This window comes from Falco punctatus, assembly GCF_963210335.1.
Source record: "Falco punctatus genome assembly, chromosome: 2".
In the NCBI taxonomy this organism is placed as follows: domain Eukaryota; kingdom Metazoa; phylum Chordata; class Aves; order Falconiformes; family Falconidae; genus Falco; species Falco punctatus.
The window spans coordinates 80,789,577-80,810,218 of NC_137581.1; the positions used below are offsets into that span (position 1 = coordinate 80,789,577).

The window sequence follows — 20,642 nt, forward strand, 5'->3', positions numbered from 1 at the left end:
TGATTGTTCTCATCAGGGTGGGCTTTGGATTTTTTTTTAGGTTTTTATTTTTTATCAACTTTTGTTTTGAAAAAAATACATGGAATTTGAGACAAATATTTGGAGGGCAGGACACAAGACAATCCCAGTATGCACAACTCTTACATTCGAATCTTTCTGTGAAGTGGGATCCCAGCTGTTCTGCTAAGCTGCTCTGTACCCAGAGTAGTGTTAAGTACCAAATGAACTTCACTGCAGCAGCAGCACAGGCTGTGCACAGGATTTTGTCTCTTCCCCACCATGGGGAAAAGGCCCTTTATGAAGAAAAATAAAGGTAACTATCTCCTTTACCTCAATGGATACCATTTTAAGCTCTATTTTATTCTGTTCCCATCCTTGCAAAAACAATCCTGTCTTTCCTTTGGAAAGAGGGTGGAACTGTTCCCAATCAAAATGACTTTATGTGTGTCTTTATGAGTCACTTCCCCCTGCTTGAGGGCTCAGCCAGAAGGAGTGCGTTGCAGTCACCGCTGTTCACCAGCCTGGAAGATACAACGTGGACACAGTTCTCCAGAGGCTTCTCAGTTCTTTAACAGGGTGGCTGCAGCAGCTCTGGCCAGAAACAAAAGTTCCGTACTTCCATATGTTTGGTATACAGGATCCTTTCAATCTTAGTTTTACACAGGGCATCTGTGCTACCTCTATCAAACATTTTCAGAACTAAACCCGTTTAATTTACATAGGTATCAGTTACAATTATTCTGACCTGGTTTTAATTCTTTTTCCTCCAAAGGTGCTGTTTTTAAAGAAGTAACATTGTCACAGTAACAATTAGCTATCATGCAGTTCTAGCTTAAGAGTCCACCTTTTGCGTGATGATCACATTTACCTTGTTGTGTTTCATGACAAAAAGAGAAAACACTGAATTGAGCCTTCTGAAGCCTCTGGCTTACTTAGAAGTGTATTTTGTAATAATACATCACTTCCTTCCTCTATGTTGATGTTTTATGAATTTCCATCATCTTTCTCAGTCAGCTTCACACTTCCGCTGAAAAAATACTACATTTCTAGTGGAAAAGAAGTTGTTACTGATAGCTGATGACACTTAAGAGTAAGAACAGAAGCTGAAGTTCTGCAGGCTCAAGTTTCACAAGGTTTCCATCCTTGCATTTCACAAAATGCACACGTCTTCCTACTTCCAGTTTTCATCTGTCAGAGAAGGTAATTGCCCCTTCTTCACCTCCTGTCCTTCACCTGTTGAAGGACAGCAGGTGAGATCTTAGGCAAAAGATCTCACTAGGGTCAATTATAATATGACCTTGAAGTTTTGTGAGTCTTTCATCCTGTTGTTAAAGCAAAACCACAAAATCCAAAATGAAATATTCGTGCTGGCAGCACTAAAACGGCTCCAAGAAAGAAATGGAAAAAACCAGACTTGCCACCTCTGGGTTTTGCTGCCTTTGGTTTTGTGGAACACCAAAATGCAAGACATAAACACCTAGAGCTAGGTCTGTTTTCATCTGTCAGTGTTTCTTCCACGTGGCTCTGGAACAGTTGTCATGCTTAACCCTACAGAGCTGTTCCGCCCAGTGAGGTCCTCTGGCGAGGAGAACTTCCCAAAGAGAAGGTTGGTTTCCCCAGTTAAAAGTGCCAACCCCCTAGTGTGACCAGGAGGTAGAAAGAGAGGGGAAGCACAGCCAGACATGGCGCATCAGCAGAACTTCTGGAGGAAATCTGACTGTGTCCTGAAAAATTAAAAAAGAGAAAGTCGGCATGTAACTGGTGGCTTGATAAGAAGTGTATCTGAAGTTTGTGTTATTTATTTTACATGAAAGCATTGATGGAAGATAGTTTTAAAAATAATATGGATGTTGGTTCATTTTCAAAATTATCTTTGTATGTGTATCATCTGGAAAAAAACAGTCTTAAAGTACTGTGACATCATTTTTTTCTCCTTCATAGAAAAGGCGCAGACAGCAACAATGAATACAGCTTCCCTTTCTGAATGACTGAGAATACTTGTTTGCAATCCTGATAGAACAACAGCAACTAAAAGAGTATAAAATACACTGCAATTCTACCTACTCAGGGCCTGAGGTAGGCATTGTGATTAAGAATTCATAAATAATAGTACTAATTATTAAAAAGTCTAGGCCACAGACACTTCGGTGGTAGCAGCACCACGTACCACTATTGGTACCTAAGCTCCAATGTGGACACAGGGCACAGATGCTACTTCGACCTGTGCTAGCGGTAGTACATATAAATAAAAAAAGATGTTGAACCCCTGACTTAATCAGTAGAGAATTTTTTCTGTAAGTGTTTACATTCAAGGCCTTCTCTGGGAAGATAAGGCTGCAGATTGTTTTCTATACCAATTCTTAGGCTGTTTGTATTGCTGTGGTATCAGCTTGCAGTATGTTGCTGCAGTTAAGGTATTGCTAGTAGGGGTGCTTCCTCCCCCTCTTCCTGGAAGGAGTATGCGGTATTAATGTGTAAAGAGCAAATAAACATTGGGTAGTCCTCAGTAATGCTTTGAAATAAGTGTAGGATTATAGTCTCCTGGCCTCTTGTGACCTCTTCCAGGCCTAGGCACTTTCATTTTTTTCCCAGAAACAAATTAAAACAAGTTTTGATTGACCCAGAAGGAGTGTCACAAAAAACCCAGAGTGACAGGAAAATTAGGCTTTTAAAAATAATTAGGAAAAATAATTAATCCAGCATATTGAGCAAATAACCAGAAATGAAGCAGAAGTGAAACGGATCAAAACTGTTCCTGTTTTTATATAAAAATAATAAATGTCAGCTGATCCGGGTTATGATGACTGCAAAGTGTGAGAACTATTTCTGCATACAGTGTCTTTGTTCACAGCAGGTCATTTAACTTTTCTAAGTCTGTTCCAAACTAACAACTAATACACAACAGATTAACTTTCTCCCTTTCTTAAGAAATTGCTGAAAATAAAAAAAATGGGTGCTGTGGTGATGATTTTCTTTAAGAGAAGTTGACAACAGAAAATATTTTTTCCTTTTTGCAGACAATTATGTTTCAAAAGTTAGGCTTTTGTTCTTTATCCCCCAGCCCCTCAAAATCCAGCAGCACAAGAACCTTCAGGTGTCTGAAGTGTGTGATTCGGTTTGTTCTCCTATAGCAAAGCTGAAACACTTCCCATATGTCCCAGTCACTGTTGTGTTCTGTTTACTTTTATAATGTTAGAATGTGGTGCTGTGTCACTGAAGGCGTGTGATACCATCTTGAATTTAACTGCATGGTTTTTAAACACCTTTAAGCCAGCTAGAGGAGCTATCTTAGCTCTAAAAAGGATATTTCCTTTAATTTTTCAAGTTGTTTATTGCTCATGATGTACAGAACTCATCTTTTCTGTGTGGTCATGAGATAAAACGCTGGAACATTTATCTTCCTTAATTTCTACTTGAGTTTATTGCTTCTTAATCTGGCTGTAACGATGCACTGTGGCTATATTTACTAAGTTAACGGTAATATAACGATTATGTAATGGATTATATCTTTCAGCTACACTGAGTAAAATACAAATTGTAGCTATTGTTTTTTATATGACAAAATGTTACAGGTTTGATACCGATTTGAGATTTTATAGAGCTAATAAGAATAATATGGCTTACAAGCAGGATTTTTATGGGAAGATCTCCTGATGGTGGCATGTTGGAGCTAGAGAGCCCTTCTGTATTGCATTCACTCCAGAAGTGTTTACAAATGACCCTAATGCAGTTACTTCTCTGTAATGGTTAAACCTAGACATTAGCATCTGCACTGTATTTCAGAACTACCTTTGGATGACACCTACTGTAAGTTTCCCAGAAGAGCTCAGGGGGAGTCATGAATCATGTATTTTTAGGATATTTATTGCCTTATTTACCCAAAAGGACCCCCTAAATCTCTTGATCTGGTAGTTCATTCATACTGAGGTAATTTACAGAGGCCGTAACTCCCAGAACTGAATGGCTTCCACGTCACTTCATTTTCACTGGTTTTTATGTTGCCCATAATGGTGACTTGCTTTAATGGCTTCCACGTCACTTCATTTTCACTGGTTTTTATGTTGCCCATAATGGTGACTTGCTTTATGGACTGGAGACTGCTGGCACTTCAGTATTCCTTCTGCAGTCTAGGTCTGTCTTATTGGTGGATATATTTCTCCCTGTCTGGGACAGCTACGTTTAGCTAGACTTAGTAAGACAGAACAAGCACCATAACTCTGTTGGCTTTCTCTATTCAGCGCATTTTACCAGTCTTGCAAATTCAAATTAAAGCACTGGATAATCACTTAGACACTTAGCAGGTTAAGGAGTATTGCCTTACCAGAAGGGGAAGGTACCTCCTCAATGCTAGATGGAGCTGGAAAAAACCACAAAGTTATTTGTTTGAGCCTAGAACAGAAAAAGTGTACTGATAATTGATCTAAGGATTAGTGGGGTTTTTTCTGAGAAAGAACACATTTATCAAACAAATCACAGAATTAAATCAAAGACGCCGCACTGCTCCCAAAAATTGGATGATGAAAACAATAATCCTGCATTTTCAAAACACTTTGTTTTTGAAAACTGCAAAACATTTCACTTTGAAATTTTCTGAAAGAAAGTATTTTACTTTAGAAGCATTTCTCTCTTGAGAATTATATGCATAAACCCAAATATATTAAAGGGTTTATATTCCTTGAAAACAAAATTTTCCTATTTTAAACAGAATTAAATGTGTGTGGTTGACCATAATGCAAATTTCCAGCTGATTTATTCAAGCAAGACACCTTAAAAAACTGATTTGTAATCACATGTATTCCCTTTTTTAAATCTGCTTTTTCAGTTGGCAACTGGTCAGACCCAATGCCCCATCATTCTGCTGGCCATGCTTGTAGGTAGTTCAAATATGTGAGCTCTGCTGTTGGCATTATTCAAGCATGTGTTACAGTCTCACTCATTTTCCTAAGGAAGAAAAATAATTCTTGTTGCATGTGTCCAGCTTTGCCACCAGATCCAGATCTTCCAGCTCCAAGGGAAAAGGTAATTAGCAACTGCCTGTCTTTCATCTGAAAGGTTATATGGTCTGGACTTTGGATCTAATTGCCAGAGATGAAACTGATACTGCTTCACAAACCCAAGTGCAAACAATGAAATATTTTGTTCCTCTGGGACAAGGTGAAACCAGGACAGTACAAACTGATAAATAACCAAATGGTTAAAAGCTGGGGAGACATCATTATTCATCAAAGTCTCCTGTGAAAGGAGAGGGAAAAGGCAGGTGGCTTGCCTTCAGGAGTCCTACTTCTTCTGTGGAAATACTGTGCTGAAGCTTAACAAAGATGCACTATCTTTTTTCCCTCTCACTTACTCTTTACTTGTTCCAAAGCAAGGAACAGAGTGAAACTGAGTGAAGATTTGCTTTAAAAATTGAAGTAATCCCAGTCAATGGCCATATATGGCTTGTCAACAAGAAATGTTGCCCTCCCTCTGAACTAAAAAAAATCTTACCTGATACAATAAGTTTAATTTTAGATTTCTGTGTTTTGCTGGGATGATCCCCAGTTTGTTTGTAGATGCAAGAATATTCAGCTGCGTCCAGTAATTGGACATTGGAGAGCTTTAAGGAAAAGTTGCCATGCTTCACCTGATCCCCAAAAAGACTGGTTCTGCCACGGTAACGTTTGTCCTGGGACGCCAGTGAATCTTTCCCATTGTGAAAAAAATGTACCACGACAGAGTCTATCTGCCAGTAGAGCATTGAATTGGAAAGGGTCAGCTCTCTGGGAGAGGTGGTGGTGCAAGGCAAAATGACAGTTTCTCCAACAAACGCATGGCACGTGGTGTCTGGTTGACCTGGAATAAAAAACAGAAAGCTTTCTCAGCGTGCAGCAGAGCTAGGGACACCAGGTTTCCTGTAGCTTGGCTTCATCACATTATTATTGCCTCTCTTTACCCTGCTGCTTCTGCCCACCCTGCTCCCAGCCAGGCAGGAGGCAGCGTGCGCTATGCTGAGGGCCATAGTTATTCTCCCAGTAGCCCAGAAGGTCTGTCATTCCCACTTCAGGTAAACGATTCTTCCAAGGCCTTGAGGAGACAGTTTTGCACGGGTGACCTGGACATCAGGCAGAGATGTTACCAACCTTACCGATAAATTCCAGCACACACAAGAACTGGGGTGAGGGTAGCCTGCTGGGGAACAAACAGGCGGACAGGCAGGGCAGGAAGCCAGATCCATCTCGCATGCTGTTTGTTTAATGACTTTGATACTAATTATTTTTATAAATTCTTCCAAGTTAGTTGAAAGTATACTAGAACTTGCACAAAAGGGGGAGTCTGCCACTGTCATGTAGGACAACTCTTACTAGATTGTGGTGTTGTGTTTTCTAGGGGAAGACTGGGTTCTGGAAGAAGGTTTCTATATATTTATAAAGCATAGACAACTAGGTATTTTCAGCACAGAATGTGGGCTTAACACTTCAACCAAACCTGTTTTATAAAATGATTTTATAAATTAAAATGCAGATTAATTGATTTGGATGGAAAACTCATCCCCAGCAGGGAGCGTAACAAAAGCCGCATGAGTCTGCAACTGAGGCAAGAAGAAAAGCTAAAATTCACTGTGAAACAACTCAATCTGTTTTCATGGCCAAAGTTCTGTGAAGCATAAGGGGTAAGTAATCAGGCTGAATATAGAAATAAATGTTGTTGGTCACAATGTGGTCATTCCTGTGTTCTAGGTCTGCACCAGCTCTGTGCATATATTGGACTAAAGACCAAAGAGAATCCCCAGTTCCCCCTTGAAGTCACTGACATCAGCCAGGGCTCAGCTTGTTACACGCTTGGGCCTCTGTTTCCATATTAATCAGTGTCCGGTTTGAGGCTTGTTTGGTGTCACACCGTGCCTATCCAGACAGACATAAAAGCAGAAGGAAGAGTAATTGAGAAAGCTAAATCGCAGAGCCAAGTAAACGTCTTTGATTATAACTCAACATCTGCTTTCCTTTGGTTTTCAGCTGAAAATCCCAGTCCACTTTTGCCCAACAATGTAAATTCTTAGCTGAAAAAAAACACATATCCCCAGTGCTATTTCTGGTTGTTGGTGGAAGGAAAGTCTCCTCACTGCATGGAGATCTCAACCATTTTCAGAAGGTATCTGCTGCTGACCAGGTTTTGCTTCTCAGAGGGAACGTGAATTACAACAGTATGCAAGCAAGAGTCTCTATTTATAATAAAGCCGAGTCTCTGCTGTACTGTGCCCTTACTGCCACAGCATGTACGACCCTGTGCTCCCCAAGGAGACCGCCTCAGCCCTGCAGTTAGTGGCACGCCCAGGCAAGGCCATTAGCTGTACCCAGCACACCTGGATGGCCACTGTCACCTGAGGAAGGGCAGGGAGGGGGGCAGGAGCCTGAGGCCCATCCCCAAGCTGTGCGGGCCTGGGGAGCCGAGCAAGGCTGTGCTCAGCAGGGTCTCCCTGAGGCAAGGCTGAAAGCTGACTGTAGTTATGGTTGGCCACGGTTAACTACCCATGCTGGGGAGATGAGTGTGCCTGAGGCGGCTGTAGGTGTTCTGTAAGCCCTGGAAGAAGTGAGCCTCCAGAAGAGCTTTCTGGTGGGAAGAGTCCTGTCCACAGGATGCCGTTAGGAGAGAGCTTGCAACGTATGGGGTTGTGCATGGATGAAGAAAAGATGATCCTGAAATCAACAAAACTTGTGGCTTTATTCAGAAAAATAGACAATAAGCATTTGCTTAGTGAGCAAAAGAGGGAGACTGTTGGTCCTATCTGCTGATTGCAGTCACTTCTAAATTTGACACTGGTTTTAGAAGTGCACCTGTTTGGTTTTGGGCTCTTTATTCTTTTCCTGAAGAGACAGTGGTGCCCAGCATATCTGAGCTTAGCATAACTATTCCTTTCCTGCCTGATACAGTGTACAAAGCTTGTAACACTTGTGATGACCCTATGAAGACCCACAGGGTTCAACACACCCTGCCCTACATTGCTTTCAGCTGGTAAAGCCAGGGCAGCAGGAGGCAATAAAGGAGGCACTGCTGACGTTGCCTGGGACAAGAAAAAGTAACTGAAATGAGTTGTTTAACAGACCCTACAGCTGTATGAGGTCTTTTGTAGATGAGAAGAACAGAATTCTAGGCACAAGTCAAAGCAGCACCCTGATGGAAGCTAGTCTTGAGAAGCATAAAGTCATGCTAAAGACTGCTGATGCTGTGCTAAGCTTTTCACTGAGGCTATTGATGCTCCAGGAGGTGTGGAAATCAAAAGCAGCCTGGCCAGAAGACTGAGGCAGCTGCACAGCGAGTGGTGGGGATGGTGGCAGCCGCTGCTGGGGTGTGTGAAGCAGGGTGAGTAGTGCTTACTTGATCTACCTAGTAAGCGTTGTGTGTGGAGGATGCTGTTCTCAATTTTGGAAAAAATGCACGTTGGCACACAGCTTTCAGTTGCAATTATAGGATTGAAATGTAAAGTGAGATGAGTTTATTTTGTGGAATTTTTTTTTGGTGTGTTTTAAATATTGCCCAAATGTTTAAGACTATTGAGGTGAAGTTGAGTGTGCTAATTTAACCAGTCTGTAAGATTCCTGTAATGAGAAAACACTGCTACTTCAGTATCCAAAGCATGCTGCAGGGAAGCTCATAAATACTGGGCTTTTGGTTTCCCCTTCCTTTCCTCCCCTTGAAGAGGATCTAGGGTAATCATTTTTGTTTATTGATTATATATTGCTTGTACAAGAGGAATCTGGGGTGCCAGTAGGTGATCTAGAGTTTATGCCTTGTGGAAAAGTGCCTGGATGTGGAAAGCTCTTGAGTGCATCTCTCAAGTTTGCTCTGGTGATACTAGTACAGTTCTGACAGAGACAAAGTAGTTTATTAGTGGAAGTGATGGGTTAAGCAGAAAAGTGTTTCAGTGTTAGAAACCAGGCAACAGAGAATTTCTTGTTTTTCTGAGTACTTATGAGCCCAAACTGAAATGGGTTACCCTGACAAGGTAGTGTTTGTGTTTCCTTACAGGCTCATGTCTTGCCTACACCCAAAAGTATTCTGGGGAGGGTAGGGGGTTGTTTGCAATGCCAGTTGCTTGCTCAGAAACACTGAACTTGAATGCCCTTATTTTAGGGGGTGGATGGAGGGGGAAGAGTCAAAGGGTAGTCACTGAAATGGCTTTGCGTGCTTGCAAGTGCACTCAGCTGCTGAAAGAGCACACCTTAAGTGGCAATAGACTTTTCACACTGCTATGTGGAGATGTGTGAAAATTTTCCCTAAAAATGTCAGTTGTGCTTCCAGAAGTGAGAGAGAGACTAGTTCCAGATGAAGTGTAACCTCCTGAACCACCAAAGCACCTTGTAAATGCACGACACTTCTGGGCAAAAAAAAGAGGAGTCTTGACCACAGACAGAAGTCTTAATATTGCCCAAATTGAGCCTCAGATAAGGAAATTACAGGGACTTGCCCCTGCAGCTTGTATAAAACTCCCTTACTGGCATATACTAGTGTATCTCTTTCATAGGGAAGATCGTATCTAATCTATATAATGTCAGAAATCCAACTGCTAGAACATGGCAGAGCATGTGCAAAGATTCAGGGGGAGAAACTGCTGCTGGGCTCCAGTCCTTTCACTTACCTGGTTATGCCTGTAGCAAGCCCAGCTACTTAATGACTTTAAATACAAAAACAGATGCAAGGCAGTTGGAGGTTGTAAAGGATGAGATTCCAAGTAACCCTTAATATTAAGGAAATATTAGGGTATTTTTAAGGATGGGGGGAGGATAAACTTCACATATGTGGTCCTGAAACACCTTAACCTTGAAACTACTTCCTTTCAGATACAGAGGTTTATCTGAAGGTTATTACCTGTACTTGCAGACCTTGGACTGTGATGAAATATATTCAAAGCAAAGCATGTGTTTGTTTTGTTTTGCTCCAAGATTCTCAGTTTTCAGTTTGTGTATTCACATATAAATACTTCCACAAACTCCAAGATGTGTGTTACAGTATATTTACCTCTGGGTAAAGATGCAAGCAGTAAGCAGGCAACCATCCAGAGACCAGTCTCCCTAATAAAGTGAGAGAGAGAGAAATGGCAAATGCTTTGTTAGAATGCAGAGCGGAGATCAAAGACCTTTTCTCTGGCGTAACTTATGCCCTGTTTCACAGCTTCGTCTATCAAGGGAGTTTGGATACAAAGCTGGATGGGTTAGAAACTCTGTCTTGTTTTGTCATCTAGTTTTGGTGTGGATTGTATCTCCTGCCTGTAGATCTGAGGTTTCTCAAAGGTTGTAATGGGATGGGGCATTCAGCTGCAAACACCAGACCCATACTTCCCACTTGCATTCTCATGTGAGCAAAGTTAATTGTGAATGCCTAGTCATAGTTTGCTTTTGAGATTATTTTCTATTGATAATTAAATTAAATTCCCTCTGCCCCCAAACTTCAGTTCTTCGCAGCACAAGAAAAGTGTAGCTTACCGTTTCATTTTTGTGCTTTCCTGGCCCTTAGGAATCCCTCCCCGTTGCGAGCTTCACCAGGCGCTCCAGCTGCTACTTCTGTCTCTGCAAAAGAGTGAAAAGCTCTTAATTTTTGTTGCCACAAGCATTTGTCCAGAAAAGGATAGGTTATTTACTAGCATTTTGTTTGCTGTGGTTCAGTCTGTTTTCTTTCACTCTATGTACACAATACAGTGTATTATTATATACACTCTGTGTATACAGTATACAACAGAGTGTATTTAAACTCTGAATACACTCCTACAATATGCAGAGTGTATTTATTTTCACATGTAACATGGATGTGAATCACAAGCTGTGCTCTGACTAGCCTTGAACTTTCAGCCTAGTGAAGGGATTCTTGTTCTACAGCCAGCTGAGATCAAAGAAGGCAGTGAAACCTCATGGTTTTATCTATTTATCAAACATGTTTATGGTTCATGTGTTTATCAAAGGGTGTAGACACCATTCCTCAGAGTACCAAACCCCACCCAAGCTGCATATCTACCAACAAAATGCAAACATGGCTAATAAGCCTATATGGAAAATGCTGCTTAAAAGAGCTTCTTCTCTAAGGAGGCTGTTAAATCAGGTACTTTCTCAAAGAAGGTAAAAAAACCCAAAACAACCACTCCAGAGTTGGGGTCAGGGGGAAGAACGTGGGTTTTGGGCTTCTTCTCCTGGTCGTCACAGCACCTCCTAGCTTAAGGAGTACAAACATGTGAGTGATTATTCCTCCCTAGTGCGCTCCAGAGATAATGCTGATGGTGGATGTAGCGGTTTAGCCAAGGTCCTTTTCCTGCTGAGGCAGCTCTGTCCGGGGAAACTGCTGGTGCTGTTGTCCTGCCTAGTGCTCCTGGTGCAGTGGCAATTCTTGGGGTGAGCAAGACCCGAGAGCTGCATTGCTGTTTCTCCCTCTCTCCCCATGGCCAAGCCCTGGTTATGCTTCACTTACCAGCCCCTTCATGATCCTTAGTGCAAGTCAACTGCTGTCTTTGGCTTCTTTGGCATTAAAATCGGTGTGTTCTGCGTGTTTGTGGTGAACTTCTCCTGTGGTTGCCTGCCTCCCCATTGTAATGGTTAGTGTTTCAAGCAAGGGTATAAATTGATGCAAAGTGAGCTTATTCCGCATGTGTTTCCTTCCTGCCTGCCTTTTTCAAAGTGAACTGAGGTGCTTATGGTCACTTTTATTTGCCTGACTAGTTCTTCATGGTGGCCCGTGGAGTTTGTCCTCTGTTTCAACTTTGTACAGATGTTCCACTCCACATAATGCTGCTCTGCAAAATTACCGTGAGCAAACTTCTCTTGCGCTCGGGTTGCATAGTGGGGCAAGAGTGGGGTGGACTGGGGGGGCTAGAGCTCCGCAACAACTTACTATTAGGCAGTAGCAAAGTCTCTCACCAGGCTGAAGGAGGAAAGCCTAGCAGGTGGTGCTCTGTAGTGGTACTGTGGCCGTGCCTGCTCTCCCCGTAGGTAACGGGATCCTTATGATATCTCCCTACGTGGAAAGAACTAAAAATTTGGTAGGTGTGGCCAGCTAACAGGTCTGTGTAAAGGTGCAATAGTGGCAGACAGGAACAACCTGAAGGTCAGAGCCCCTAGGGGTGATGTCATCCTTCTGAAGAGTCAGTTGTTCTCTAACAGTTTTGATTCTGACTCAAGACCCACATGAAAGGGGTTGTTCCAGCCCAGCCAGCTTGTTTGTGCCTCTGACTGGTAACTCCCACAGAGTCCCTGTGGGGTTTCTGGTTCTCACAAACACCTGTACAAAAGTCTTGGACTTGGGAGGAAGTGGGATCAGAGCTGAAATACCAAATCGCACGTGAATGTTGAGCTCTCCTGCCAGTGATGTACTTTTGTTGCTTCCCTACTGAATGTTAAGCTTGTGCATAAAGAAGGAGCAAGGCAGGTCTGTTTTAGGAGATGTTATCTAACTGCAGGAATGCCTCAGACTAGTCCAGCTGGAGCACCTGACCCTTAGTTTAGCTTAATCCAGTGCTGTTTAGTTGAAATAACATTTCTTTCTGGATTGAGCTGACTCTGCTTGAAACAGAGACGTTTACACTGAGCCTCCAGAAAGATTGTTCTTGGTATGCTAAAGGGGACATCTGTTCCCATCCGTGCAGTTCAGCAGGTGTAAGATATTTCAATCACCACGTGGATCAGCATTTAAAATAATTCATTTCTCTGTGATATTTCCCTCCGTATTTTTTTTTAATAATTATTTTTAAGTGCTGGTTTCAATGAAATGGAACTGTAGGAAAGTAACCATTTTTTTCTTTGTAACTTTTTAAAAGTTGATCCATTTACTGTTCATTTTAAACTAACAAAGGAATTATTTAGGAATTATTTTTCAGAGGTTAAAACAATTGAGTAATGTTGTGCAATGAAGAATCACTTCCTGAAGAATTAAAATACAACTTTTTAACACATTAACATACCTGGAATAACTAAGGCATGTGATGTAATTAAAGCATATGATTAAATTGCGAAACACTGAACTACTTGGCAATGTCTTGTCACATGTGCAAGGCCATTTACTGAACACACTGGCTCAGCCTGCAATAAAATTAAATTAATCAAGTAGGCAAGTAACCAAACATTCCTGCTGCCTGTAGAGTAGCAGGACTTCATGTTCCAAAGTAAATTGATTCAAATTGTTGCTTTCCAGTGCAGGAAGGGTAGGGGTGGGAAAGGGTCTACATGCTACCGTTGAAGGCTTTATGCTTTTGGAGCACTAAAACTCTCCCTCTAAAATAAAGAAAGAAAATGGTATTTTCCATGAGTGCTCCATTAACCCTGGAAATAGCGTTGCTGCACTACATTAAGGACATTATTTTGTGAATAGCTCTGCTGGTCAGGATAGTTGAAGTGGCAGGAGGAGAAAATGCTGTGGGTAGAGGTGCTGTGCAAGAACATGTTCTGTGCAGATGGGGTTTATTTTGTTGGTTGGTTTGTCTGGGTTTTTTCTGTTGCCATAAACCTTGCTCTGAATTCTGTGGGCAGCAGTTAGATCATCAGGGTTGGTGCAGCTGGAGCGTGACTCACCTGTGATCATACAGTGGGCAGCAGTTCTGGTGGCTGGGCGGCTGGGTTACGGTACCAGGAAAACCAGCTGGTTTCAGTGATCAGTCCAGCAGTGCCTTGTAGCCACAGTGCACCTGTATGCTTTCACCGCAAGGAACGGTCTGTTTGGGATCTAGGCCAGAAAGGACCCTGGAACTGGAAATCTAGAGGAGTGTGAGAGGCTGTTATGGGACAGTGGTCTGAAGCAGGGTGGTGGCCAGGGCGAGGAAGGAGATGCTGAGCTGGAACCCTTTTGACACGGAGGTGGAACCTACCTCCGTGTGGTGTCTAAGTGTAACACCGATTTAAAAATCGTTGTGAACTACATGGACATGACCATTTGGATGTTATATTGAAGGGACTGATTTGCTTGTTAGCTCTTCCACTTCATTTGCCAGCCTCCAATACTGGCCGAGTATCATAGGTAATGCAGCTGGGCACTGAGTGAATGAATGGTGATACAAGTTGGAGTAGGCACCACTGGCTGTTAAGGACTATGGTAATTCAGAAAGGATTAGCCAAAACCACCTAGCAGATAAATGAAGGCCACTGCCAAGAAGGAAACAGCTCATTATGCACCTGGCAAAGCATTGCAGCTTAGTCACTGATAGTTTCTTCAAGTATTCCCCCCCACCCAGCCTCATACGCCTTTGGCTTTTGAGAACAGATTTATGCCAGCTGACCGTTGTTACTGATGCTTGTAGGAGGACAGAGGGACCTTTCTCCCCAACTCTGTGAAATCCTGAAAGCACCCTGAGCAGAGAAGTGTTGCCTTACTGTTCCTTATCCACGTCAAGGCAATTTTCTGTCACTTCTTTAAATGCTCTCTGCTCTTGTAACCATGCGGTTCTTTTACCTTTAGGTAAAAGCTAATAGCTAGTAGAAAGCTAATGAGTGATCTTGCAAGTGGAAATTACAGTCTGGCTTCTTAGAGAAAGTTCTTATGATGCAACAGTCTGTACTGAAACTGCATGATTACTTCTGATCTTATCTGACAGCAACCTGTAAACAAAATGAGGCATCATTTAGAGACCTGTCCTGTAATTAGTTCAAGGAAAGATATGTAAGAGGTCTCAGTAAGGGACATGCAATCATGTATCCAAAAATGACGGTGGCTTTCTCTTTTAGGGTTTTAGATTTTGAAATTAATTACCCTAATTTGAAAGCAATTTTCTGGGGATTTGTGAGCAGGCCATGTTCCTGCAGCTAACCGCTGTGTGATTCACCCTCTCCGCTCAAGGCAGTGGGAAGAAGTGCTCTTTGCCTGCTGGGAGACTGTCTGGAGCTTCAGGCTGCAAAATGTGCTGTAGTGGCAGCTGAGTCTTGGATTGGATCCTTATCCTCAGGTGCACTGTAGCAAACTTCATGCACTTGTGAGGGTGGCTGATCTGGTTTTCACGTTTGTTTGTTTCAGCAAAGTTTACAGCTGTTTAAAGCTCTCCAAACTTGTCCTTATCTGCTGTGGACTGGAGTGTTGTGTACCCTGTCTGTGCTCCCCTTCTTCCCTCGCCGTGCTCCAGTCGCACTGCCGATGCTGTGGAGGTGGTAGCTGGGGTGCTGGTTTGGGGCTTGGCTATGTTTCCCTGTGCTGCTGGAATTTCCCACTGCCTGTTTAAGGCTTGTCATGGGCCACAGTCAGGCTCTGGGGACTGAAAGATTGTTACCAAATGCATACCTATTCTGAAGAGTTGTCCCTTTTCAGGGGTAAAGAATGACTGAGTAATAGTGCATGACTTTCTACCACTGTAAAGCTGTACCCCATACAGAGTATAGCAGCAGGAACATACACACCTTGCCCTGGATTTGAATAGATAGCTTTGGAAAGAGGGAATTTATCCACGTGTATAGAAATAAAACGTGGAAGGGGGGAAACAGAAATTACAGTCTACATCTGATCAGAGTTTCCAAGATTCAGACCCAAACACCTTCCCAAGGGTTTGGAGGGAAATGGCAAAGCTCTGGATCTGTCTGGCCAAGAAGGGAGTATGTATGAGCTAGCACATTTGATGATAAACTGGAATGCTCAGGAAATTAGACTTTATTCTTGATTTCAAAATAACCTTTCTGAATAGCTCCCAGACTAAACCGAGGTTTTTTGTGGCTTTGCAAAATGGGAAGGGTTTGGGTGGCTCAGGACTGATGCTAAATGTGGAATGTTTCATTTCAACTTTCAGAAGGAAGAAAGCATGCCCTTGGCATGCAAGTGAGCAGAATTCAACACTGATCAAATGATGGTCCTGTGAGTATTTAGTGGTTTCACATTGTTTGGTCTGACTGAATTCTCAGGCAGTCAAGATACATGCCATCCATACTTCCAGCTATCATTTCTGACGAATTTTGTATCTGTCATCTGCTTGATTCCCTTGGGTGCAGGTCAATCCAGGGACTAGAAGGGTGTCTAGATCCCAGAAGGGATTGTGTCACTGCTGCCTGTGGGGTCTGTTAGGCTGTTTTATGTGGCAACTGTCCATAACTTTCCGTAATGGGCTCTTATCCCGTTTTCTTAAAATGTGCTTTATGCTTCATGTAACAAACTTTTGTGCTAGATTTAGCCAGTAGATTTTCAAGAGAATGCTGCTGCTGTGTAGGGTGGCTGGGCAGTGCCTTTCATTTGCTTTATTTCTGTCGGAAAGACTCTTCACTTTGGAAGCAGTTTCTGCCTAGCAAGTGTTCCCAGCCTCATTTATCCCTGTCTTTTATGTCAAAAGCCCTCTTGGGTTTCTGGGGGCTGCAGATTTGATGCTGTCTGGGTAGGAGCTCAAGAAGCTCAGCCTAAGTGTATGGCGTATCCCACCCTTTGCCCGACCTTGTGCTTATGGTGAGACTTACTCCCTGTGACTAGTGGTGTGCAGTGGTCTCATGCCCTTTTATGAAACTTCTGAAGAGAAACCAAGAAGTCATTGTTCCTTTTTGTGATGTCTTTCTGACAGCTCCCCCCAAAGTTCCTCTTTCTCTCAATTCCTTTTTGCTCTTCTGAGAGTTTCCATTGCTCTTTATCTGCCAGTTCCAACAAAATGTGGTGGTGTTTGTTTTTTTTTTCTCTGTTTTGATGAATAAATTATTCTCAAGAACAAAGAGCTGTGCTTTCAAGAGCTTGCAGTTACATGAAAAAGGCATAGGTGTGGGGTTTTTTTTGGTTTGCCTTTTAGAAAGCTGTAGCCTTAAAGAAGCAGCTCACAAGTGACAATGCGGAAAGAGGCAAGGTTTCCTTCAGCTGAATCAATATAGTGTATTTTTTTCTGACTTCAGAGGCAGTTCCTGTCTGTATACCTGCTTCTGGTACTCTCTGGATGATGATTTTGTTTACTGTTGATTAACCTCTGAAGACAGAGGTATTGCAGAGTAAAATATCAACGTGGAAATATGGACTTTAATTTTTCATTCTTCACTGTGCGTTTCTTCTTCTGGCATGTGCTCACTGACTCTTAAATCAGTGGCTTTACTTGATTCTGGAGCACTCTATTAAAAAACCAAATAACTAAGCTGATCCTTAGATTCACTTACGTGAGGAGTCCTGGAGACATTATTGTTAACTGATGTCAGTAAAAACGTTTGTTGAATTAATGCAGCACTGACCAATATTAGTATTTCTAAAGTGGATGATTTGAAGCTAGTTGTGACAATGACACCTGGTCTGGAAGAGAGATATGATCTAATTTGGGTTACTAGTACTACTTTGGAGTAGAGACCTCAACATGTGTGAAAATAGCTCCCAGTAGGTGCCTACTTATTGCCATAACCTCTAAAAAGCTTAGTTAGCCTTCTTACTGCCTGTGAGTGTGTGTGAGGTTCTTGCTGGCCGTAAGCTGAGGTTAAACATTTGTAGGCTGTATTGTGGTAGATGATGGGTGAAATAAAGCTATCTCACTGCTCTTCCTCTCAAGTACCTAAACATTATTCGTTTTTCCTTTAGCCAGTATGCCAAGCAACATGGATTCTTGTAATAGCTCCTCATAAATGAGATACAGGCAAGAAGAACCAAAATGGATCAAAATACATGGGAAGTTCTTGCATATTATGGGTGTGGTTGACAGGTATTTCTGTTTACTCTTCCATGTCTGTCTCATGGCCTTTCTCTCCCACTGTAGTTATGATTTGCTTTAAAGGGTTTTGTGCCATCTGGATTAGAGATTCCCTATGTGAAATAATTCTTTCTCATTGAAGGAATGGATCATCTAATGCTGTTAACCTGTTACTTGTAGAAATATCCCTACAATGAAATGTTTCCGCACAGATCAAATTTCTTTGCAGCTCCATCATTCAGTGGACTCAGGTCCTCAACTTGCACCTACATTGGAAATCTCATGATTATTTGAACTCTTCTTTGTTACTAAGCTCCTGCACAGGGACAAGAACTCCCTGGTACCTGCACAGTTACACATGTGCAGAGCTCGTTCAGGCTTCTTGGAAAAGCAGGCTAAAGAGGGTATTGCTGCTAGAAATCATGGAAAGCACAGAGCAGGGCTAGTGGCTGGCAAAGAGATGGGTGATACAGGGTGCTGCCTGCTGCTATGGAGGGATGGGCATCACAGAAGCAGTAACTGTCTCTTGCTTCCCAGCTCCAGCCAGCCACCAGCTGTCTGGCTCAGCAGGGCTCTCAGTGACTTAAGCAAGAGCCTGTTTTGCCTGCATTCAAGCCGGGCCTGCTTGTAAATGCTGAAGCAGGCAAGTGGTCTGACCTTGGCTCTCTGCCTAGCACATAGGTTATCTCAGCAGTGTTTGATCTCTCCACTGCTTACAGTTGGTAAGTCTCTGAAAGCTCATGAGTATGATCCCTTTCTTTGTTCTCCATCCCACGCGTACAGTGTCTTGGCAAAGTGCAGCTGAAGGTCTGTAAGCCCTAGGGGGGATATAGCTCGACAATAATCGATCTACTGAACACAAAGCAAGAACAGTATTGAGCATTTATACTGTGAAGCTCCAATGCAAAAAAAAAAAAAAAAACCAAAAACTTTTTAAAACTGTCAAGCTGTCAGTATTTAGTGTAATGATTTCATAAATGTTTGTGGTAATGGCTTTAGCTGTGTCTTGCTAAATATATATTATCCATTGTACAAGTGTGTGTTGTTTCTTTTCCACTTCAGTCAGCGGTTATCTTTCACACTGAGCCAGGATTATAAAACCCCCTCGGTAAATGTCATCAGTCCAAAGAAGGGAAGAGGAAAACTCCCTCCCTTTGAACTTTCAAATTCATGTAGTGGATAAAGCCCAGTCACAAGGGAAAGGGAGAAAGGGAAATTCTGGGGTACTTTCCTAGGAAGCAGAAGGGAAACTATTTCAGGCTCAAAAGACCGCTTTGAACTGATAGCATAGTCAATAAAATGTCTTTATTACTTTTGTTCAAAGCCTTGTCTAAGAGGAAGTATAACACACTGACACCAGAGAATTTCCATTCTCCAAAATTACTTTCCACCTCAATACTGTGAGAGCAGGGAAAATCCTGGCCTGCAGATGTTTATTTTTGCAGGGAACAGTTGCCAGCAACAGGCTCAAGGACTACCAGTTGCTTTTCTGGATTGTGAGTCCTCTCTCCTCTTAGCTATTTCTAATTTGCACACTGTAGAAACCACCTTTCTTCAAGACCAGGTGATGTTAGTGATACATATACACGATTCTACCAAGATAAAATAGTCAGTTTATTTTTTCTCTATCAGACCTGTTACTAGGCAATACATCTCCTCCCTGATGTGTAACCCTACGATCAGTTAGATCCATATTTCCTGACAAGTGAGAAAAAGAAGAAATTTGGATGAAGTTCAGAAAATATTTATTATTGCCTTCTAGGAAGGCGTTAAGTATTCATCAACAAAGTGATGAGCCTCACAGGTAAATGAGGCCAATTAGTAGCCAGTGCTGTTGTAGTTGTTGCGTTGGATGTGGAAACACTGGGAATGGTGGGTCTGAAAATGGAAGCTCAGGATGCCAGGGTGAGAGGAGGAAAAGAAACTGAGGTTAACCAAGGTTGGCACCACTTGCCTTGGCTCTTCCCCAGAGAATGTTAGCTTGTGACCAAACTGACTGAGCCCTGTGCCGGGCACCTTGCTGGTGGCTTGTACACCTAGAAGACAAACTCTACATTACTGGCTCCTCTAAGTGACAGGAGCTCCCTGAGTCAAGTCCTGGGTTTTTGTACGAAGCTACAAAATGCAGTGTGTAAAACATGGCTTATAAGCAGCTGTTCATCATGAAGTCTTTATAGTCCTGGAACAAATCCTGGGTCTGATCCATGATATTAATTAACTCGCTGATGTCACAGCTACTGAACCGAAGGAAACTAGTCTCTGCTCTGCCTGAGCTGGTGTCTCTAGAGTATTGCTCTGTTAAAGCAAAAGTGAAGGTATCTGGGTTTTATTTGTGGTTTGTTTTCTTTTAATGATTATAAACAGACCTACAGCTGCAGTTTGTGAGAACTTTTTGAAGAGGGAGGAAACGTTTATAGAACAGCTTTCCCAGAGAGTGATTCACAGCATGTACCCAGTACCACCTGTGTCCTAACAAAGTATCGCTGATACTCCTGCATGTTCTGGATCACACCTTTTCTTATGCAAGGAAAACCAGGTAAGTTTTGAGTGAATATAAGTAACTAAGAAAAAGAAGAGCTATTCTCTTCTCCGGGAGCCCATCCTGGCCTTCTCCGTAGTTACCTAGTGAAAAGCACAAAGTACTCATGGAATTCTTTGTACTAGTAAAAAGATTGAGTCCGAGTAGTTCAAAGACTCTTGAACCAGTGACAAAAGTAAAGCTAACAGTTGCCAAACACAGTGCAAGCTTAAACCCACCCCCGCTCCTCACAATGGAATTGCCTTCCCAACTCCTGCTTTTTTGAAAATATTTAAAAAGCTGAAGCCTATACAGTCTTTTAAACCTAGCTGTTCTAGCATCAGAGCAGAAAGTTTCTAGCTGTATGGCTGTATTACAAGCCTGAGAATGTTGATGTCCGATTAACTTTCTGTCCATCAGAGATGGACGCAAGTAGGATCCTAAATAGGGGTCCCTAAAAGTGCCTGTAAGCACTCCATTTTTTTTCTTCTTTTGCTAAGCTGAAAATAATTGTTCCAAGTGGAGAACAGTCATACATAGAGTTAATGGGATGTACATACA

The 20,642-nt window shown here is 42.3% G+C and overlaps 1 protein-coding gene across 6 annotated transcripts in view; it reads right to left on the reverse strand.

Moving 5' to 3' along the window:
* The window catches only part of ICOSLG (inducible T cell costimulator ligand), a 58,144-nt gene continuing 37,502 nt past the window's right edge, over window positions 1-20,642 (reverse strand). For 4 of the 6 annotated variants that reach the window (XM_080376947.1, XM_080376946.1, XM_080376948.1 and 1 more), the window contains 5 exons: window positions 10,458-10,541; window positions 9,994-10,046; window positions 5,488-5,832; window positions 4,322-4,357; window positions 1-1,724 (listed from right to left, as the gene is read on the reverse strand). The gene's annotated coding sequence lies outside the window, so the exon portion shown is untranslated. Of the gene's footprint in view, window positions 1,725-4,321; window positions 4,358-5,487; window positions 5,833-9,993; window positions 10,047-10,457; window positions 10,542-13,523; window positions 13,706-20,642 lie in introns of all 6 variants that reach the window. The other 2 variants (XM_080376950.1, XM_080376949.1) reach the window with 1 other exon arrangement.